The sequence below is a fragment of the Mauremys reevesii genome, linkage group 14 (assembly GCF_016161935.1).
Source record: "Mauremys reevesii isolate NIE-2019 linkage group 14, ASM1616193v1, whole genome shotgun sequence".
In the NCBI taxonomy this organism is placed as follows: Eukaryota; Metazoa; Chordata; order Testudines; family Geoemydidae; genus Mauremys; species Mauremys reevesii.
In genome coordinates this window covers 33915689-33939053 of record NC_052636.1, presented here as the reverse complement: position 1 = coordinate 33939053, position 23365 = coordinate 33915689, and the positions used below count along the sequence as shown (strand labels likewise).

The window sequence follows — 23365 nt, the reverse complement described above, 5'->3', positions numbered from 1 at the left end:
CTATTCTCACACAGGCTATTTCTCTCACCTATTCCCCCACTCTAATTCCTTTGGAGGGAGGTTTTAATTTCAGGATTAGCCTCCATTTCCGATATAGTAGGAGGGGGCAGGGAGAGAACCAGAAAAAACCTGATCACTAACAATTGCTGTGAAATGGGGAACAGTATAACCGTGATGCTCAGGGTTTGTTTAGACTAGGAAAAGTGATGGAGTTTAGGTCAGGTCAGGGAAAGCTAATGCCAACCCCTGCACCTGGGCTGCATCTGCTCTACAACTATAATTGTCTTTTTACCTCAAGATCACTAACTTGAGCAGCCAACGCCATGTACAGTCCTAGTGGATGGAAGGCACAGGTAGTTTTTGCCTCAGTGTAGCTTGTTGGGAATCAAACCTCTCCCCCACCTGGAGCTGATGAACATTCCTGGCAGGAGGGACACACACTCCTACGATTCAAAGGAAAGGAGTTGATAGAAAAGATCACAGGACTGACCCCAAAGAAGGGTGAGCTGCAAAAGGGAGAAGCAGGCAACTGATCTGGTGGAGCTGAGAGACCTCGGTGAAGACGGTGCAAAAATCACGATGTGGGAATTAGCAAATGTGATTTAAAAAAACAAAACAAAAACCCGCTTTGGCCAGCCCTAGTCAAGGCATTTGCTACAGTTCTCTCTCATGTGGATTTTCTGATGTCTAATGTGGTTTGAGCGCTGATTGAAGCTTTTCCCGCATTCAGAGCATGTGTAGGGCTTCTCCCATGTGTCGATTCTCTGATGAAAGATGAGGTCTGAACGATTAAAGAAACATTTCCCACACTCAGAGCATCCATAAGGTTTCTCACCCATGTGGATTCTCCTATGTCTGATAAGGTGTGAGCTGTGATTGAAGCTTTTCCTGCACTCAGAGCACGTGTAAGGCGTCTCCCCAGTGTGGATTCTCCGATGTGAGATAAGGTTTGAAATATCCCTGAAGCATTTTCCACACTCAGAGCATCCATAAGGTTTCTCTCCTGTGTGGATTCTCCTATGCCTGACAAGGTGTGAGCTCTGATTGAAGCTTTTCCCGCACTCTGAGCATGTGTAGGGCCTCTCTCCTGTGTGGATTCGCTGATGTGAGATGAGGGTTGAACTACCAGTGAACTGTTTCCCGCACTCAGAGCATCCATAAGGTTTCTCACCTGTGTGGATTCTACAATGTCTGATAAGGTGAGAGCTCCGACTGAAGCTTTTCCCACATTCATGGCATGTGTAGCGTGTCTCTTCCAAGTTGATTCTTTCACGTGTAATAAGCTCTGAGTGGCTACTGAAGTTCTCCTCTGGCATCTGCTGAGTCTCACAGGCTTTTACTTTTTCTGGGAGTGCACAATTCCCAGAAACATTCCCTTTGGATCTTCCTGATAACATCCAATGTGGTTCTCCTTGCTCAGCATCTTCCTGCTGGGGTTTCTCCTCCTCATTCTCACTCACCAGCCCATCACCAGATGGGAGACAGAAGAATCCAGACATAGGTCACTCCCGCACCTGAGAGAAAGGAAATGTCAGAGATGAATGGAAAAAGGGATGAACAATCCAAAATACGTGGGGGAGAGATCAGTCCTATCAGGAGCTGATTTTCCCCAAACCCTTCCCTAGAGGAGAGAGGAAGGGATCAGTTTTGGTCTGCATCTCATGAGAACACTCAGGGGAAAGCAAGGTTGGGGAGGGACCTGCTGCCAGTTGTTAGTCAGAATAGGAGGGAAGCCATGAGTGACGTCTGCCATAATGATTCCACATCTGCAGGGGACAATCCTGAACTTGGAGAGCTCACAAGGTCTTTGTAGGGCATCCCGAATGTTTCCTGCATTCCCGCACAGTTGTTGAGTTGGTTTAACCAATTCCTCACCTGTGCAGGCAGCTCTTGGAAGCACTTCTTTCTCAGAGCCCTGGAGGTCTGGGACCCACGGCTGTTCCCCTCGTTCCATCTGCAAGATCACATCAGGTTTGGAAATTGGAAACCCTACTCCAGGCAAAGAAAACAAGGGAGGTCAATGGAATTTGTGGGATACTTGTCACAAAGAATAGTCCATGGTTTTAACCCCCAGCTCATTTTTAAGCAGTAACATCCCAAGACCAGCTTCCTTGGCTCCAAGTGGCAGGAGAGTTATTATTATAAATCATATTCATTACCTTAGTGCCTAAGGAGCAACTAACAGTGGGTCCCCATTGTGCTACGACAAGTACAAACAGAGAATAGTAGCTGGGCCATGCCCTGAAGAATTTACAATCTGAATAGACAAGACAGACACAGAATGGGGGAAGGGATAGACCCAACTCTTAGAACAGAGATATTCAGGCCTGTCTGTAAAGCCTGTACTTTAAGAACTTAGGGGTATTTTTATCGCTTAGCTGCTTACAGGAGTATGAAAACAAAGAATCAAAATCACAGTCTGCCTGTGTCTGGGCCTTCTCTTACTGTGACCGTCTGAGACCTTGATCTTAGGCTAAGGCCTTTGGCTAAGCAGCAGGGGCAGCCATAAGCTGGGAAGCGAAGGGTCACATCCTCACATCCCAAACCAGTCACACTGAAATAAGGTGCTATTGGGCTGTTAGGAAGACGATCCTGTCCTGATAGTGCCCATCACCACCAGATAAAGAAACAGATCTTAAGATGGTTAAAGAAAACTTAGTTTGACAGCAGCTTGTCTGGCAAGAAATCACTTCTCAATGCTTGTGGTTATGAAACCCTCATTTCTGTATTGTTCTATCTTTATGGCCCCACTTTTCCATTGTTAATCTGTCTGGTTCTGTAATTGTTTCTCTCTGCTGTACAGTTAATTTTGCTAGGTGTAAGTTAATTAGGGTGGTGGGATATAATTGGTTAGATAATTATGTTACAATATGTTAGAATTGGTTCGTTACATTTCAGTAAAATGATTGGTTAAGGTATAGCTGAGAATATTACTATATAAATGGGGTCCAACAGGAGGAAGGAAATTGGAGTCATGTTTGTTAAGGTGTGGGGAAACAGGAACACAGGCCAGGCTCAGCTGCATCAGAGCTGGGAAGGGGACACGGGATAAAGGCTCTGCGGCGTCAGAGCTGGGAAGGGAACACTGGGGAACAGACTGTATCCGTATATCGAGATAAGCCCGACTGGTGTGAAGGGCTTCAGAATATGCTTCCTTGGAAACTAACCCCAATAAACATGGTACTGTCTGCGCTTTGGACTTCTGGTCTTTCGCTGCTTGCTGTCTGCATGACAAGAACCAGGGAAATGGGAGGGTGAAGGGAAAACCTCTAACAAAACGGACATGACCTGATAACCAAGAGGTGAGCCTTTGAGGAAGGTTTTAATACACTTTGGAACGGATCAGGGATTCCCATGAGGACTGAGAGGGAGCGATGGTAAACACGCATTTAGATCCTTTTCTTGTTTTCCCCATAAGGCTGAACCTTTGGCACTGTCATGGATCCATAGGATCTCTGCAATGCCCTGGCTTTTAAACAGTCCTTGGGAGGTGCCCCTTGAGTGCACTAGACCCCCAAGGGCTCCCACTCTTCCACAAGGACAGGCCACTTAGCTTCAGCACCTGAGACTGAGCCTCTGGCTTCAACACTCCTACTTCAACCTGCGAGCTCTGCCAGCAGGTCCAGCTGAACGACACTCCTGTTCAGAGACTGTTCCTCATTCATGCTTCAATGCACCTCAGGAAGTTTTTGCTGCGACACTGGGCAGACTTTTAAAACATTGCAGGGTTTATTAGTCAACCGAAACGCAGCACTGGAAAGTCTTTTCATTAGCACAGAGAAGCAATGAAGACAATATAGTCCACACTGGCCAATGCCCTTGAGCCAGGCTGCTGTAGAAAACAGTTTGGTTTCTTTTCACTGTGTCTGTCCATTTGTCTTCACTCCAGCAAAGCTCCCTGTGTCTGCGAGCCCAGTTCTTCCTGCTCTCAAAACATAACGAGTCCATGTGTGCTTCACTCAGCCAAGCTGAGATCCTCCCATGGACAGGTGACAATTATTCCCTTGTCTCTGTCGGGTATCCCATTGATCTATGTTGGCCCCAGCCAGTCCTTAATGACCCATTCATATCACCCCATGACAGCTACGTGACAAAACACCTCACGTCTCCTGCTCTTTACAATCATAGCAATACCAATCACAGCAGGAAACTGAGGTGTGTATTGGCATCATACAAGTATCACCAAAAGTCCCACCTCTGTCTCAGACAGACACACTGCTCACAGCCCCTGGAACTGGCCGTTAGTCCAGCAAACACAGTGGAGGACAAGCTGCAATCCTCACACCCTGGTCAAAAAGGAGGCATGTGGGTCCCTGCCCATAGAGAGGGGCTGGCTAGAGGCCTGATACCTGAGGGCCATTCCTTGAGCAGACCATGGAGGCAGGTGAAAGGCTTCGCTACCCCAGAACTGTGACATTGCAAAAGCACATTTTGGGGAATTAGGAAATCTAGTGACTCAGGTGTAATGGGAGGGAGAATTAAACTCCCCCAGTGGGAGGAGAAGGCTGGGGAATTACACACTAACATTCAGGAGCAACAGCCTCTAATTCTTCCGGAAAAGGAGAAGGTCAGAAACAAGAACTGGGCCACGCAGCCTCAGGAGGGACAGGCTCAGAGATCCAAGGAGCCTGGAGGGAAGACAGCTTGTGGCTGCTGCAGATGGGGAGAGGGGGGACAAGACTCTCTCCAAACTCTCACTCTTGTTGACCCCGACCTGATTTTACGATCTATGACCCAGTCTCACGTCTTGTGGGCAATTTCATACTCGCTAGAGGTAAGATGTCATGATCAGAGAATTGCTTATGAGCTTGGACCATGAGTGGAGGGGCAAGGAGGTGAACATAGATAAATGGGTTATTCAGCTTGCTACAGTTCAGGGCCTTATATTAGGTGGAGGATTTGTGGGAGAAGTTCTGCTGAAGTCTGGGATTTACCTGACCAGGCCTAAGGAGAGAATCCCAGGTCAGATATTTTGCACCCTCATTTTTACAGACTAAGAAGTAACTACAAACAGGTGGAATACGCCACAGGATTCTGAAAGAAGGAAGCTTGGGGTGGGCTTTAGCAATTAGGTTGCTATGCAGGATCTCAGCAGTTGGAAGTGATGTAAATCATGAGTATTAAGGCTTGATGCTAAATTATGGACTTCCCAAAGGCCAGGTATGGGTTGGGGCAGCTATTGACATTATTGTAATCAGAGCAAAGCAGCAGATGCGGTATATCGCCATCCTATTACCATAAGGAAGTGGATAAATTACCTCTCCTAGTGACCATTTTTTCATTTTGTCAGGTCCCCAGGACAGTGTAAACTGAAGCAGGGCCTCCCTTCTGACGGGCTCCCTTGCCCCTCGATCTTTGTTTCCATTGGTGTCATAACTTGTACGTCCGCACCGTGCAAGCCCCTCTTTACTATACTGATCTTAGTCTAACTGTTACGTGGATTGATCCTTGCCTGTGATTTCAGTTATAACTGTCTGTATTTAATCAAGTTTCGAGGAGGTGGCTGTGTATTTCACCAGGGGAGAGGGGGCTCTGCTGGACCCCACTCAGAGAGCCCTCTACAGGGATGTCATGCAGGAGAACTATGAGACGGTGACCTCGCTGGGTAAGGAGTCCTGTCCCCTGGGTTATTAGAAGCTGTGGGGTCTCTGAAGAACCTGAGTAGTAATAACTTTATACCTTCATTTGTCATACAAGTTTTGACAAGTTTCCTTCCCCCCCCCTTTTTTGCCTCATCTCCCACCCACTAGAATAATTTTTAGACATTTGTCATCAGTCATTTTGAAATTGCATTTAATGTGTCCTTATTGGCTACATTAGTAACTTCAGCTGTCTGCCCCTGCAACTGTTCCTGCAGCCCTGCCCCCCCCCCCCCTTGGAGCTGCCCCGGCCAAGCTGCTCCCAGGAGCCTCCTGTGCTGTGCAGGGGCGGGGGGGTGGCTGATGTCGGGGTGGCCCCACCCTCCTGCCTCTGTGCCCAGTCTCTGCTGAGCTGAGGTGTGGGGACAAGATTCTGTGCTGCTGCCTCTGGGTCAGGAGTGGGAGCTGCTGGCCCCTGCTGCCGTGTGAACGAGCCTTCGGACTAGTGAGTGCCGCTGGGCTGGAAGGGACAGCGGGTGTGTCTCACACTCCACCCCCACACACTCTTCAGTTACTGTTGTTACTTCCTTTTACCTCCTGTCAAAATGCACAAAGTACATGTAGTCTCTGTAATTTTATTCTTCCACATTCGGTCAGGATGACAGTGCTGGTAGTTTAGCTTTTTAACTGATCTCTGAATTTCATCATTTTATTTCTGTCTTATGCTTAAATTCAGTTCTTTGAGTAACAAGTTCTAAAATGCCTCACCTGGCCTGGCTGGAGTAATTATCATTATTATTGTTCTTGCCGTATTGTGCTTTGTCATTTGCTATTTACAATATTTACAATCAAATAACAGACTGTACATTTTGCTTGTACTTACCTTAGCAGGGCTCGTTTGAAAAAAATAGCTAAACTCAAAACTTTAGACACTGTGCAGATGAAGATCATTTATCTTCAAACTGTATTTTTAAATCTGTCTGTAAAGTAACTTAAAATTTCTATGAAAATAAACGCAGCTCCAAGTATGATACTAATAGCAATGATGGAGTCAAATCTTACTGAGTCACATACATGATAGTGATATGCAGAGAACCAGGCACATGCAGGGCCGTGGAGTTTTTATAGCACGTTGGGGGGCCTTAGAAAGAAAAAGGTTAAGAACCTCCCCCCCCTCCCCAGCCTCCCTGGTGGGTGCCCCCTCTGCATCTCACAGCAGCCGCTGGTTAATCAGGTCGGGCTCCAGCCCTGGGAGTCTGGCCCATTTTCCTAGCCCCACCTAGGGGGTTGTTTCCTGTCCCACAAATTAGAGCATTTCCACCCTCTTACCTCGTGGGTCTGTTCCTAGAATGGAAGCCGCATATTGAACAAGTCCCAACAGGTTTGCTACACCCTGGCCTCCTCCCATCCTCCCTCCTGGGAATTTTTTGGCAAACTCCAACCCCCAAGCCAGACTGCCCAAGCCTCCCTCCTCCGGTGCATTTGCTGTCCCTCTCCCTCCAGCAGGAACCCACCAGCAACTCCCCAATAACCCCTACCTGGACGGGATCCTCTGCAGCCATTTCCCTTCCCTGTCCCATGGGAGGATGGGATGAGCTGGAGCAAAACCTGGATGACATCCTGCAGCCTGGCAGGGCGAGAAGGGCAGTTGCGGAGGTTTCAGAACAGGCTTTAGTTCATGTCACATCACGATTTCCCCCAGGATCTTTCCCTGCAGAGACACAGCCTAGGCTCTGCCATGCTGGGAACATGCTCCAGCTCTTTATTGCAGGGAGACCTGGCCCCTCCTGCCAGGCTAAGCCCACAGGGAGATTTTTCAGCCTCCCCAGTAATAAAGTCTCTGAACAAAATGCTGGAAAGGAGCAGAACCAAAGGGGCTGGGCCGGCTCCATAGTGACACTGGCTCCTCCCTTCCCCTCCTGTGCGGCCATGTCCTGTCGCTGGCAGAGATCGGCCCCCATCTCCCAGAGGCAGCCGCGTCTGCGGGCTCCCCAGCCAGCACCCACTAACCACCACCCACGCTGGGGGAGTGACACAGGACAGCAAATTCCCACCCACCCAAGGACAAATTGCTGCAGATAAACGGGCTGGGTTCACATCCCAAAGCTGAGGAGAATTTAAGAATTATGGAGAAAATAGGGAAAATAAGAGACTAGAAAGTCAGTAATTTTAGGGAAAACGAGGGAAACTCCTTGGATTTTCTAGCCACGTGTGGGGAGGGGAGAGAGAAGGGGAAGAACTAGAGAGAATTGTTCTCAGGTTTTGAGACGGAAAGAAATGGAACAAACAGGAAAAGGATGTGAGTAGCTCACCCCCGTGACCATAGGTGTGCACAGCACATTTCATTAGGTGTGCACCCAGGAGTCCCACCCTAGCCCCACCCCATCCACTGCCTCCCACTTCCTGCCCCCTCAGAACCCCAACCCCTGTCCCTTATCCCCTGACTGCCCCCTCCTGAGACCCCACTGTAACTGACTCCTAAGACCCTACCCCTACCTGTCCCCTGACCCTTATCCACACCCCTGCCCCAGACAGACCCCGGGTCTCCACACCCCATCCAACCACTCCCGCCCCGACAGCCCCAGAAATCCCGACCCATCCAACCCCCTCTGCTCCCTGCCTGCTCCAATCCCGCTCCACTGCCCAACAGGCACCCCCCGAACCCTCAACCCATCCAACCCTCCTGCTCCTTGTCCCCTGACCGCCCCCTCCAGAGACCCCACCCACTAATCACCCCCACCTATCAGAACCCCACTCCCCACCTCCTGGCAGCTCTGTCTAGTGGCTGCTCCCCCCCACCCACTGCAAGTGGCGGAGGTGGGTCCCTCTCCTTGGGGGGGACGGTGGCCTCGTGGTTACGGCCCGAGACTCAGGCTCGTGGGGTCTGGGTTTGAGTCTCTGCTCTGCCACAGACTCCCTGCTTAGCCTTGGGAAAGTCACTTCTCCTCTTTGAGCCCTAGATCCCACCTGCCCAATGGGGCCAACACTGACCCTGGCTCCTGGGCTAAATCCATCCATGGCTGGGTGATGGGGGGGGGCAGGAAATGGAGATACCAACATGGGGAGATTTGGGCTGAATTTCTCCACAGCCAGAGAGTGGGAGCCAGCTCCACAGGGGGGATGGGAGCGAGAGGGGCTCAGGCCAGCTCCACACAGAGGTGGGGTCAGGGCTTCAGCCCTGCAACTTCTGCCACTAAGGTGGCTGGGGCTCCCGAGCCGGGGACTTCAGCCCCACATCTTCTGCCAGGGTCCGGGGTTCTCCTCCCTGCCCCAGGGGGGCTCCTCTCCCCCTCCTCCCCGCAGTGCAGCTCCTGCTGGGGCCCGGGGCTTCTCCTCCCGCCCCCCCAGCTCGGCTCCTCTCCCGCCCCCCCTGCCGGTATCTGGAGCTTCTCCGCCCCCCAACCTGCCCCAGCCCCAGCCCAGCTGGGCTCCCCGGGGCACCCGCCGCTGCTGTGGCCGGAGCCGAGCCTGGCAGGCAGGGAGCAGTGATTCACGCGGGGGCCCTGGCAGAGCCCCCAGCCCGAGCGGGGCGGGGCAGCCCCAGGGGAGCGGGGGGGGGGGCTCTGCTGCTGCTGCTACTGCTGGCCCCGCCCCCCCGACCCCTGGGGCTGTTTGGGGGGGGCTCACTCAGCCCCCCAGGAGCGGAGGGGGGGAGCAGCGGAGCGGAGCCTGCCCAGCAAACAGCTGATCGTAGCTGCGCCCAGGCCGCCCCCAGGGAAAAGCTCCGCGGAGGAGGCGCCACAAGCTGCCGGCAGCGGGTCAGTCCCGGGGGGGGCAGAGCACCCGCCTGCAGCCGCCGCAGCCTCCTCCCCCACCGGAGCCCCCACGGGAGGGGGGGAGCAGCCAGGGGCGGCTCTACAAAGTAGGCTGCCCCAAGCAGTGCGGAGCGCTGCGCCGCCCTTCCCCAGTCCCGCGGCGGGTCCCCTCTTCCCGCGGCTCCGGCTTCCTGGGGAGGGCGGCATTTGGCTCCGGTTGAGCTCCCGCCGGCATGCCTGCGGCAGACTGCGGCGGGTCCTGTCTTCCCTGGCTCCGGTGGACCTGCCGCAGGCATGCCGGCGGGAGCTCCACCGGAGCCAAATGACGCCCTCCCCAGGATGCCGCCCCAAGCGGGCGCTTGGCCCGCTGGTGCCTAGAGCCGCCCCTGGGAGCAGCCCCCCCAGCCGGGGCTCAGGGCATTGGGGTGCCGGGGCTCCCCCCATGCGCACGCCTGGGCCCGGGACACTCACACACACACTCTGCCCCGGGGCTCCCCTGGGGCCCAGAGACCGATCAACCCCCCGCCTCCCCCCCGCCCTTCCCCGCCTGCAGCTCCGGCCTCTCCCCTCCCACCCCGCCAGCCGCCCCCAGGGGAGCCCCGGGCCCCAGGCTCTGTCCCCACCTGGAGCCCAGCGGGGCCGGGGGCAGCTCCTGCTGCAGCTGAGAACAGCGGCTCCGCTCCGGCCCGGGCGGCTCCAGCGCTGCTGGCAGCACGTGGCCACCAGGGAGCAGCTGCTGAGCCCGGGCTCCTGCGTCACAATGTGCCAGAGCCCCGCCCCCATGAGCTGCCCCGCCCCCGGCCTGTGCCAGAGCCCCGCCCCCAGGAGCTGCCCCGCCCCCAGGCTGTGCCAGAGCCCCGCCCCCAGGAGCTGCCCCGCCTCCGGGCTGTGCCAGAGCCCCGCCCCCAGGAGCTGCCCCGCCCCTGGGATTTGTTCTCCTGCCTCCTTCTTCCCAGCACCCCCCCGCTCCCAGCTGCTCCCTTCCTGTGTCTGCAAACACCCCCCGGGCGGGCTGCAGCGCTCGCTGGGGCTGGCTCCAGTGGCTGAAGTTGCCGCCATCTCTGCTCACCTGGGGGGGAGGGGAGAGATGAAGAGAGGAGATGGGCCCAGGGTGTGAAAGCAGAATCAGGGGGCAGGGAAAGAAGGACTGTTTGGAAAGGTGGTTTTTTTGCGGGGAAGGGTGATCAGATGGAGTCAGAAGCAGTTGGGCAGCAGAGGCTCAGGGAAATTGAGGGAACCCCTGCGTGTCCCAGTGTTGGCCAGGGATTGTACAGCACCTAGCGCAATATGGGGTCCCAGAGCCGTAACTAGCTATTTTTACACCCAAGGCAAGAATATAAAATTGCATCCCCCGTGCCACCCAGCCCCCTGGACCCACCCCCCCCCGCGCCACCCATCCCTGTGGCAACCCCCCCCCCGCAGCACCGCCCGCCCCACAGAACCAACCCCTCCGTCCCCAGCGCTGCCCCCAAAAACAGCTGTGGGCTGAAAAGGAAGGTTTGGGGAGGAGAAGAAACAGCCCCTAGGGTGACCAGATCTCACCGTCACACCCCTCTTCACCCGCTAGCCCCCCGCTGGCCGGCTGCATCTCCTGCTAGTCAGTCCACCCCCCCCACTCACCTCCTTTCACCTCCTCCCTCCTCCCAGAAACCCCGTGCCCGCCCCTAGAGCCCCTGCTGTCACTGCTCACCTCTGTGCCCACCTGCCACTCGCCCACCTGCGCCCCACTTGCCCCCTCACCCCCCCCAAGTGTAAAGCCTCATTCACCGACCCAGGGGAGGTCACGATATCACTGCACCCAGCAGCCACTCACGGCCGCACCAAACATTAAACTACTGAAAATGCCGCCCCCCTGCATCCACCGACGGTTTGGACTAGAAAGCTTTGCCCCAGACATCCCCTTCAGACGACATCCCCAGACGGGCTGATGGATACTGGTGTGACCTCACCTGGCAGCCCCCAAATAAGGATTTGGGGGGGCTAAAGGGACAGTGCTGAAGCCCTGGCAAGGGAGGTACGTGGATCCCACCAGAAGTTAAAATGAAAAGTGAGGAGGAGGCTCTGCTGGACCTGGGCAGCTCTAGATACAGCACCAGGCACGTAGGAGGATTTCCACTCCTGAGCCGTGGAAGCAGAAATTGACTTTTCCTTTCCAGATTTAGCTAATGTTCAGAAAGGGAATCTAGCACCTGCCTTCCAGATTTGAACACCTCAGCATTCAGGAGTGCTCCAGCTCAGTTTGGGCAGCTGTTACTTCATTTCTCCCAAATCAAATATGCTGATCCACTGTCATTTGCTGTAGAAAAAGTAGGATAAATTTGAGCAAGAAATGCTTCCCAGTGGTTATTAGGACTGGAATTGCTATTTTCAACAGCCATTGCCATTTTTGTCCCTAGTTTTGTTTGTTTAAAAGGAAGACAGTGATATTGCACTGGCAAATTCCCCATAGAAACAAAGAATAATAAAGGCACCTCAACTTTTCCTCATTTATGGAGGACAGTCTTATAATATGGATCCAGATCTCCTCCAGTCACACAAGCTGAAAATTGTTCCACTTTACTGCAGCTCTGTAACCATGCGGGAACCAGTCCTGTCTGTGTTCTGTGCACATCCAAAATTCCTGCTGAATGATCCGTCCTGGGAGCAAGTTACCGGTGACCCAGGGCAGGGGGAGAAGGAGGGTGCAGGTGGGGAGCCCAGGGCTGGGGCAGCAGAGGTGTGTGGGTGGGGAGAGCCCAGGGCTAGGGCAGCATGGGGTGCAGGTGTGGGGCAGAGCCCAGGGCTGGGGCGGCAGGGGAGGCCCAGAGCTGGGGCGGCAGGGGTGCAGGTGGGGGCAGAGCCCAGGGCTCGGGCAGCAAGGGTTGTGGGAGGCCAGGATTGTGCTGGGGCAGCCAAATTTGTTTCCTTGGGGCGGCAAAAACCTAGAGCCGGCCCTGCCTCCACCCACCGTGAGGTAGTCAAGAGCGGATCATTATTATCCCTACTCGAAAGAGGAGAAGCTGAGTCTGAGAAAGGAGAATTTACTTGTCTTAGGTCACACAGCCAGTCAGTGGCAGAGTTGGGAATAGGACCCAAGAGCCCTGATTTTCAATATACTTGCCCTGGAAATTTCCACTACATGCATCCGACAGTGGGTATTCACCCACAGCTCATGCTCCAAAACATCTGCTAGTCTATAAGGTGTCACAGGACTCTTTGCTGCTTTTACAAACTAACCATCAGATCTTGAATTTCAGACATTGAATGACCTGAATAAAGAGCTCTGTGATGAGCTCCAGACCAACAACAGTGCACAGGAATTATTCAGCAAGTATTTGAGGAGAACTGCAATGTCAGAGAGAATCATGAGCTGCTCAGAGACCATTAATGCAGAGAAGCAGCAAAATTCATCAAACATAGAACTGGTTCTGACTTATTTCCTTGGTCTTAAAAAGACCAACAAGGATCTGAGTCTCCTCCTGTCAATAACCCCTGCTCAGCCAATCAGGGTAGAGACTGAGGACGGGAGGCTGAGGTTCTCACCAGAGAGCCCAATGGATGGCCCAGGTCACTGGTGGGGATCACTGCCCGAGCACTATTTTAGCCCAACATTTTTGGGTGGGCCTCCCACAGTGGGAACTGCAGAGCCCTCCCCTGCAACAGATGGATCAGACTGAACAGGTTTCAAACCTCCAGGAGGCTCTTACCTTCTAAACAGGGACGGCTGTTTTCTAGTAAAATCACTAAAAGGGAAGGAGAAAACTCGAAAGAGGTTCCTCCTGGCGCTCACGTCCGTGAACCCGAATACTCTCTCACTCCTCAAAGAGAGACCTGGAGAAGGAGACTTGCTGAAGCAAAGCCACAGGGGTCTCTGAGGTTTCCCTGGCCCCTCGCCCCTGTCCTGCCTGGCTGATGTCAGCATCTCTCTGTGAGGTCACCACCTCCCCATCACCTTTGACCAATAGGCTGAGGTCCTGCAAAAGGCCTTTGTGATGTCACTGCCACACCCCTCCCTTGCAGTGACAGTGTCCTGCCCCTGGCCAGGCACTTTGGAGGTTTGAGTTACTCCCTGTGGATCACCCCACTCAAGGAGCGTTCGTTCTAGGCAGCAAGCCGGCTAGACAGGGAAACATCAGACGCTGCTCCCAATGCTACACTCAGTTTTTCAGAAATTGGTCGACTTTACGGCCAGAAGAGACCATTAGAGCATCTAATCTGACCCCCTGCGTATCACAGGCCTCCTGTATGACACAAGAGCTACTTTTGGGGCAAACACATTCCAGAAAGGCATCTAGTCTTCATGAAATGACATCAAGAGATGGAGAATCCACCACTTTCCTTGGTAGCTTGTTCCTGTGATGAATCATCCTCGCTGTTGAATATTTGTGCCTTAGTTGTAATACAAATTTGTCTCTTTTCATCTTCCAGCCATTGGGTCTTGTTATTCCTTTCTTTGCTAGATTAAAGAGCCCTTTAATACCCAATCTTTTCTCTCCATTAAGGCACTTCAACATTTCAATGAAGTCACCTTTCAATCTTCTTTTGATAAGCTAAAGAGGTTGAACTCTTTCAATAGCTCACTAGAAGGCATTTTTCTCCAACCCTCAGAACCTTTGGTGGCTCTTTGCTGCCCCAGCTCCAATTTCACAACATCTTTTTCAAATGAAGACACCAAAATTGGAGGCAGTATTCCAGTATCAGTCTCGCTGATGCCATGTCACCTCCTATGACGTTATTGACATAATCTGTAACTGTATAGATCACCATTGCGACCACTGATCTATATTTGCAGCCAATATTGTAGAAAGGTGTCGTGTAAGGGGTCTATGGAGAGGTTATGATTGGCTGATTATAATGATGCTATCTCTAGATGTGTATCATTTTTGTAGTTGACGTTATGAATATTGGCTCTATGCTGCCTGTATTTCAAACTTGTGCTCTGCTTCCAGGGAACAGCCCAGAGAAGTTGGTGTCAGTTCTGCCTAGCCTGCTTGATGGCCCATTAAGGACTATCAGCTATACAATCGACCCACTGAGAGAAGGCAGATACGCCTTGTGACTCAGCAAGGTCTGCAGGGACCTGCCTATGGACAGAACTCTAAGGTGTTTCTGTGCCCCGTGCTGGATAGAGTGTCCTTGGGACAAAGAAAGCAAAGACCACATGGCAAGAGGCTATAAAAGGCTGATGCCTCATCTCCATCTTATTTTCAGTCCTGCTTCATACCTCTGGAGGACTTTGCTACAAACTGAAGCTCTGTACAAAGGACTGAATGGCCCATCCCAGCTGTGGATGGACTCCAGAGACTTGATTTGAACCTGCAGTTTATTCCATCACTGCTACAAGCCTGAACCAAGAACTTTGCCATTACTGTGTGTAACTGATTCCTTTAAAATTTTTAACTCTCATCAATATTTCTTTCTTTTTATGAATAAACCTTTATATTTTAGAGGTTGTAAGGGAAAATCCAGTGTTATCCAAGGCCTTGTAGGCCCAGGCCTCATGTCAGGCTGCCAGGGCCGGCCAGACAAGTCAAGCAGGGGGGCACGGAGGAGACAGTGGAAAGTCCTAACAGTCCCCGAATGAAAAACAATTTTGTAACATCCCCTACTGTCAACACGTAACCGCACAGAACAGATAAGTAATAACAGGAAAAGCCTAATATGGAAGAAATTTACTCCTGCTCCAATCAGCATTAACTTTGCAATATTTTCCTAGCAAAATAATAAGGAAATGATGTATGTAACTTGCATATTACGATTGTGGTTTTAAGCTTTATAAGGCTGTCTGTAACCAGCTTCGGGGAGGCCGTTTCCATAACGGTTCTCCCCTGCGTGCTTCTAATCAATAAAAGGCCTCAGACTGATCTGACTGAAAACACAACACATGGATCAATTTTTCCATAACAACGCTAAAAGGTTTGCAAAAGCGTGATTTGTGGGTAAGATCTGACTCGTCTATTGACCTGCATCTGGGGCTTGGTCCTTTGAGAGAACCCGTTTTCTTTTACTGGGGTATTGGTTTTCATAACCATTCATCCCCATAAGGAGCGGAGCTGGTGGTGATAGAAGGGAACTGGAATAGCTGAGGGAATTGCTTGTATGACGTCCGATTGGCCAGTGGGGTGAAACCAAAGTCCTCTCTGCATGGCTGGTGTGACGTGCTTTAATAGTAAAGGGCACCCAGTCTCGGGCTGTGACTGCCCTGCTCCAAGCAATTTGTCCTGAATTGATACTCTCAGCAGTGTCCTGCCAGAGGCCGCATTGTTACAGGGGTCGTCCGGGGTTACAGCTGGGAACTCTCTGAAGCTCAGGATGCGCTTCCTCAGCTAGGGGAAGTATGTAACCCACACACCTCCAGGGTGTGGTGGGGTGACCCAGCTAGTGGCACCGAGATCACTTAGAGGGAGCAATAAAACATGTCTTCTATACAGCCTTCGCTAACAGCCGGGTGGCTTTTAGTTCATGCTGTAGAGGCCCACACACTAAGCTCCAGAGGTCCCGGTTCAATCCGCCCTCCACGCGTCACCAGCCTGGATCTGTCAGCATAACAGAGGCAGCTGCCACCTAGGAGAGAGCTGCCATGCCACGCCCAGCTGAGAAGAGGTACCAAGCAGTGAGTTGACACCCTTCAGAGCTTCCTGTGATAAACTGTGAACTTAGGACAATAGCGGGGTGGTAAGAAGTGTTGCCCTCAGAGTGGCCTGGGTCTGAGTGGCCTGAGCCCATGGGAGGCCCTGGGTAACCCCCCCTGCCATCTGCTGCATCCTTCCCCCCAAGGGCCAAAACTCTGACCAAGTGGCAACATCCCCATGAGCAAAGGCCATCACGAGGCATCTGTCTTGAAAGTTTGCAGAGGATGCGGGAGCAGAAAGGGGAGAGAGGATGAGGGTGGCTCTTGGGAAGAGGGAGGGAGGGAGCCTTATGGGAAGCTCTTGTTTACCGCTATCAATCCAATGATCAGATCATTGATGCCTAGAATCTTTCGGACATGTTGTAATTGATTGGATCTAGGTTTTAAAATGGGTACCACATTTGCAGACGGAGAAATGTCAGCGAGTTGAGTGGAAGGCCATTGCAAGCTCAGCTAATTAGGCAATGTGGCTTATGCCCCATCTAACAAGCTCCTTAAACAATAGCTCCCAGTTTTCATTCGCATTGTTCTGTTTAGTGTTTTTCTCCAAAACACTTTCACTAATCATTTTGGTCAGCTTTGGAAAGTTGGCCGTTTCAGTGCACCAAATATAAATATTGCTGTCGGGGACTGCCCTCTATTGGTCATAAGAATGGCCATACTGGATCAGACCAATGATCCAGCCAGCCCAGAATCCTATCCTCCCACAGTGGCCAATGCCAGGTGCCCGCGAGAATCGACAGAACAGAGAATCATCAAGCGATCCATCCCATCGCTTATTCCCAGCTTCCGGCAAACAGAGGCTGGGGACACTTCAAGAGCATGGTTTTGTATCCCTGCCCATCCTGGCTAATAGCCAATGATGGACCTGTCCTCCATCAACTTATCTAGTTCTTTGGTGGACCCTGTTATAGTCTTGGCCCTCACAGCATCCTCTGGCAAAATTTCCCCAGGTTGACTGTGTGTTGGGTGAAGAAATACTTCCTTTGGTTTATTTTAAACCTGCTGCCTATTCCTTTCATCGGGTGACCGCTAGTTCTTGTGTTATGAGTAAATAGCACTTCCTTACAGATCCAGACTAACACAGCTACCCCTCTGATACTTCCTTATTTACTTTCTCCAAACCCGTCATCATTTTATAGACCTCTATCCTAGCCCCCTCTTAGTCATCTCTTTTCCAAGCTGAAAACTCCCCGCAGTCTTACTAATCTCACCTCACATGGAAGCTGTTCCACACCCCAATCATTTTGGTTGCCCTTTTCTGAGCCTTTCCCAATTCCGATATATCTTTTTGAGATGGGGGACCAGCTCCTGTATTCAAGATGTGGGCAGACCACAGATTTATAGACAGGCAATATTATATTTCTGTCTCGCTAGCCATCCCTTTCCTAATGACTTCCCAACATTGTGTTGGCTTTTTTGACTGCCAATGCACATTGAGTAGATGTTTTCAGAGAAGTATCCACAGTGACTCCAAGATGTCTTTCTTAAGTTGTAAGAGCTAATTTAGACCCCATCAGTTTAGATGTAGAATTGGGATCATGTTTTCCCATGTGCATTACTTTGCATTGATCCACATTGAATTTCATCTGCCTTTTTGCTGCCCAGTCACTCAGTTTGGTGAGATCCCTTTGTCACACTTTGCACTCTCTTTTGGACGTAACTAACTTCAGTTGGTTTGCATCATCTGCAAATGTTGCCACCTCACTGTTTACCCCTTTTTCCAAATCACTCAGGAGTATGTTGAACAGTGCTGGTCCCAGTATAGACCCCAGGGGGACACCACTGTTTACCTCTCTCCATTCTGAAAATCAGACCCTTTCGTTCTTGTCTTTGAACCAGTTACCTAATCCAGAGAGGACCTTCCATCTTATCCCATTTTGCTTCAGAGCCTTTGGGGAGAGACTTTGTCAAAGGTTTTCTGAAAATCTAAGTACACTATATCCACGGGATCACCTTTATCCACATGCTTGTTGACTCCCTCAAAGAATTATAGTAGATTCGTGAGGCATGATTTTCCTTTACAAAAACCATGTTCATTCTTCCCCAATGTAAGCAGGGGCAGACTCACCCAGCGGCACCTCCTGCTGGTCGTCTTGGGAATTAGCTCTCCAGCCGTCAGAGCACACTCTGCAGGCCGGTGATCTGCCTTACCGCAGCTGGCCCCCTGTCCCTCCCAGGACCCCAGTGCCCCTTTTACCCTGGCAGTACCCCCCAGTTCTGGGTCTCCCCCTCCCAGGAGAACCTCCACCCACTATCCCCACTTCACCTCAGTCTCGGCTACTGCCCAGTCTCCATCCAGCCCCCGTTCACTGGGGCAGACTGCAGTATGAGCCACTCATCACAGGCAAAGGGGTTTGGACCTGCCGCCTCTGCTTCCCCCTGGGCTGCCCCATTGCAGCCCTGCACCTATTCAGCCTATAGTCAGGCCTGCAGCCTGGGGCTTTCCAGGCCAGAGCCCCCAGCTCCTCTGGCCCTTCCCCAGCCCTGCTCCCAATCTAGGTGTCTTGCTTAGGTCCCTGCAGCCAGGCCCTTCTCTCACTACAAGCAGAGGGAGACTGACTGGGCTCCTGGCTCACAGCCTCTTATAGGGGCCAGTTGGGCCTGACTGGGGCATGGCCACAGCTGAGCCTGCTTCCCCCAGTCAGCCCAGGCTCCTTGCCCCAACCCCAGCCCTCTCCTGGGCGCTTCAAGCCCCGCAGGGCAGGAGCAGGGAACCACCCGCTACACCCAGCAAATTCCCTCCACCGATGGGTCTAATAATTGGGCTCTACAATTCCACCCAATGTGCCTGGTACTGACGTTAGCCTCAGTGGCCTGTAATTGCCAGCTGGAGCCTTTTTCACACACTGCTCCAGCCAGGGACTAAAGGCCGCCCCAGACTTTCCCTTTTCCCTTCAGGAAATCAAGTTCAAGTTCTACAAGGAGCTAAAGAAGCCTCAACCCTGCATCTGAATTAATGTCACATTTCTCACTGCCCGACACAAACAAATGTCATTTCAATCCCAGGTGAGTCCACCTCAGTCATTCCTCAGCCCCATTCCTTCACCCTCCTGCCTTAGCTTAGGGCATTGCGCCACCCTGTGGGCATTTCATGTCCCTCCTCAGTTTCACATACAGACACAATTTCCTTTGCTGTTCAATGAACAGCAAAACCTTTCTGTGTCTCTAGTCTGAGCCAGGGCATTCAATTCCCTTGAAACCTTCTCTCCTGCAATGGCAACGGTCAGACAGAGGGGACATGGCCACCTTCAGCCCTGAGAGTGAGATATTCACTCTCCTCTTTGTTCAAGCTGCTGCTGTTAGTCCATAAAACATGTACCATGGAATAAAAAGCTGAGTTTACTCCAGAGTGAGGAAAGAAAGGAGCCACCAACTCCCCGAAAAATCTCTGTGCCTCAGAGAGAACCTGCCCCTGCTATTGGAATCACTGATGTGCTTCAGCTACAATGGGGAAAGTATCTGCTCTCAGGGGGTATAGCTCAGTGGTAGAGTGTTTGACTGCAGATCAAGTGGTCCCTGCTTCAAATCCAAGTTCTCTCTAATAAGCCTCTTATTTTTTATTTTTATTTTTGAAAAAAGGGAAAACATTTTCATTTCCATTCTCCATTATGTTCAGGAGCTCCACAATACGGGGATGCTTGAAATGAATGTAACACTCAACATTTCACTGTCCAAATGCATAAAAACCTAGCACACCTGTCCATCAGCTGAAATCAGTTCCAATCCTCTAAGTGTCTAGTTTATGTTTTCATCAATTAAACAAAGGGATCATAGGAATGTACATTTGCAGATCCCTCCTCTCCAGGGCTGTGCTGTGCAGAAGAACAAGAACCACATCCAGTTGGGGTTCAGGAGTCTGACGAGCAAAGGCCACTTGGTGCGGGCTAAAGTCACCAGCACTTTGGCTCCTTCCCATTCAACCAGCAGCTGGGCCCCCAGGACAAGGCATGAGAAGAAGACAGTGGCTGTGAGCAGGAAAATAGCCCCCAAGAAGCTGGCTAAAGCTGTCAAGATCCCCAGGGAGGTCACCATGCCCATGTCTAGAATGTACTGACTGCAGCGGGGACCAAAAAGGCAGAGAAAAGCCCTCAAAAGTTCTAAGCTGCCAAGCCCCAGAAGGTGATCACAATCCTACCTAAAATCAAGACAGGAGTAAGGCTAACGTCATCTCCAAAGCCAGGGCTAAGAAGGTAACACTGAGAAAGAAGTGGAGAGATTTCCATTGGGATGACTCCTGCTCCCCAATGGCTCTGTTATGAATCACCATGGACCACCCGGAGAGATCAAAGTCCTGCAGGACAAAGAGCCCCATGGACAGTATAATGAAGTGGTGGCAGTGGGGGGAAGTGCTGTGTTTTGTGTAACACCTGCCAGGTGAGTGATGCACTGACAGGGCAGCTGCCCATGAGCTCATTCTCTTCGATCTGCTTCTGCTGTTATTTCAGAGCCGGCACTAGCGGGAGTGTGTCCCTGTCACTTCACCAGCTGTAGAACAGGCTCTGTCTGCAGCCCAGCTCTGATTAATCCCACTTGTTAATGTATTCCTACTGCGATACTTTCCCAGTTCTCTGCCTCATTCGAACATTCCGGTCAGAGACTGAATATGGGGAGGATGGACTAATTTGTGTGACATTTGGTAAGTTGCCATCGTATGTGATTGAAACCTCTGCTGGTGGTGGGCAGGAGCCTGTTACACACATAAAATAGCTAAGCTTTACTAAACTACCTGCTACACATTCAAACCTTCCTGTACACACACAACAGAAATTGGGGCTCTGAGAAATGGCAACGTTCCTTTAACATAGATCATTGTTTTCTGTACTTTCAGAGGCATTGAAATAGCAGCTGTTTAAAGGCAATGTGCTTCTATTTCATGATCAGCAGCAGAGCCTCTGTAAATTTACCACCCGTAGAGCTGATTGTTTCTAACTGCAGGGTTAGCCAGACCATTCAGTAACATTATCGCTCTGTTCACAAAGCCTTTGGTTAGTGACAAATCATGAGACTTATCCCTTCCGCTGTTATTCCACTGACTCCAGTGTCTCTTTCCCCAGTTCTGGTTCCAAGAAAATAAACAAATTAAAACAACCTTCAGAACTAACATGGCTGTGGGAAAGTGGAAATGTTGATAGCTCAAATAATTCAGTTTCTTCTGTGTCTTGTGTGTGTCTATCTACTTTGTGTGTGTGACCGATGGGGCTTTTTGTTTGCTCCTGGCAGGTGCAACCCTGTCAGATTTGTCTCTGGGGAGGGGCCAGAGAAAACAGACCCCCTGGCCTTCCAGCTTGGGGTTAGGCAAAGGAACAACAACCCTGTCCCATAAAAAACAAAATATGTTACAGAAACAGTGGTAGGAACAATGCTAGAGAAACTGGTAAATAATCACAGTGCCCAGGCTTGAAGTAATCGGAAACACAGAATTCAAAAGCAAAGCTCAGGGGATATTTGGGGTTTATTCTCTGAGCTTAGCCGTGTGCTATAGCACAGGGAGCACTTTGGGAAGTCTCCCATCCCACAACGGGGGAAAGGAAAAGGATTCTTAGGCTCTAGCACGGATTGAAGGAGGATGGTGATGGGGAATAAGGGAATCCTCTGTCTTACCTAACTACGTCTGTTGTTACAATGGGTGACATGACATTTTTCCCTATCCCTGCCCTGTTCCTGCTCTTTGTTATAGTTCAATATATTTTAAGTGTGGAAAATGATAATAAAATATCTGCTCCCAGCACAACCTGAAGCAACATCAGAGCAACTGGGAATGAAACAATTGGTTCCCCAAGGGAGAACTCGATGACTAACAGTTGCTGTGAAATGGGGGAACAGTATAACTGTGATGCTCAGGGTTTGTTTAGACTAGGGAAAGTGATGGAGTTTAGGTCAGGTCAAGGGGAAAGCTAATGCCAACCCCTGCACCTGGGCTGCATCTGCACTACAAATGTTTACATTACGATCACTAGCAGGCAGCCAACGCCATGTACAGCCCTAGTGGATGTCAGGCACAGGTACTTTTTGCCTCAGTGTAGCTTGTTGGGATCAAACCTCTCTCCCCCAACCTGGAGCTGATGAACATTCCTGGCAGGAGGGACACACACTCCTTCGACTCAAAGGAAAGGAGGTGATAGAAAAGATCACAGGACTGACCCCAAAGAAGGGTGAGCTGCAAAAGGCAGAAGAAGGCAACTGATCTGGTGGAGCTGAGAGACCTTGGTGAAGATGGTGCAAAAATCACTATGTGGGAATTAGCAAATGTAATTAAAAAAACAAAACTTTGGCCAGCCCTAGTCAAGGGATTTGTTACAGTTCTCTCTCATGTGGATTTTGTGATGTCTAATAAGGTGTGAGCTCTGATTGAAGCTTTTCCCACACTCAGAGCACGTGTAGGGCGTCTCCCCTGTGTGGATTCTCTGATGTGTGATAAGGTTTGAGCTCTGCTTGAAGCTTTTCCCGCACTCAGAGCACGTGTAGGGCGTCTCCCCCGTGTGGATTCTCTGATGTGTAATAAGGTTTGAGCGCTGATTGAAGCTTTTCCCGCACTCCGAGCATGTGTAGGGCATCTCCCCTGTGTGGATTCTCTGATGTGTAATAAGGTTTGAGCGCCGATTGAAGCTTTTCCCGCACTCAGAGCACATGTAGGGCGTCTCCCCAGTGTGGATTCTCTCATGTCTGATAAGGTCAGAGCTCCACCCGAAAATTTCCCCGCACTCAGCGCACGTGTAGGGCATCTCCCCAGTGTGGATTCTCTGATGTGTAATAAGGTTTGAGCGCCGATTGAAGCTTTTCCCGCACTCAGAGCACGTGTAGGGCGTCTCCCCTGTGTGGATTATCTGATGTCTGATAAGGTGAGAGCGCCGCCTGAAGCTTTTCCTGCACTCAGTACACGTGTAGAGCGTCTCCCCTGTGTGGATTCTCTGATGTGTGATAAGGTGAGAGCTCAGCCTGAAGCTTTTCCCGCACTCAGAGCACGTGTAGGGCGTCTCCCCTGTGTGGATTATCTGATGTCTGATAAGGTTAGAGCTCTGCCCGAAACGTTTCCCGCACTCAGAGCACGTGTAGAGCGTCTCCCCAGTGTGGATTCTCTGATGTGTGATAAGGTTTGAGCGCCGACTGAAGCTTTTCCCGCACTCATGGCACATGTAGCGTCTCTCTTCCAAGTTGACTCTGTTGTGTGGAATAAGGTCTGAGTGGCTACTGTAGTTTTCTTCTGGCCTCTGCTGAGTCTCACAGGCTTTTGTGTCTTCTGGGAGTGCACAACTCCTGGAAACATTCCCTTTGGATCTTCCTGATAACAGCCAATGTGGATCTACTTGCACAGTGTCTTCCTGCTGGGGTTTCTCCTCCTTGTTTTCACTCACCATCCCATCGCCGGATGGGAGACAGAGAGAATCCAGACACAGGTCACTCCCTGTGCCTGAGAAAAA

The 23365-nt window shown here is 51.2% G+C and overlaps 1 pseudogene; it reads right to left on the bottom strand.

Moving 5' to 3' along the window:
- LOC120381651 overlaps positions 1-22924 on the bottom strand; it is a 259864-nt pseudogene extending 236940 nt beyond the window's left edge.
- Positions 22925-23365: the final 441 nt, after the last annotated feature.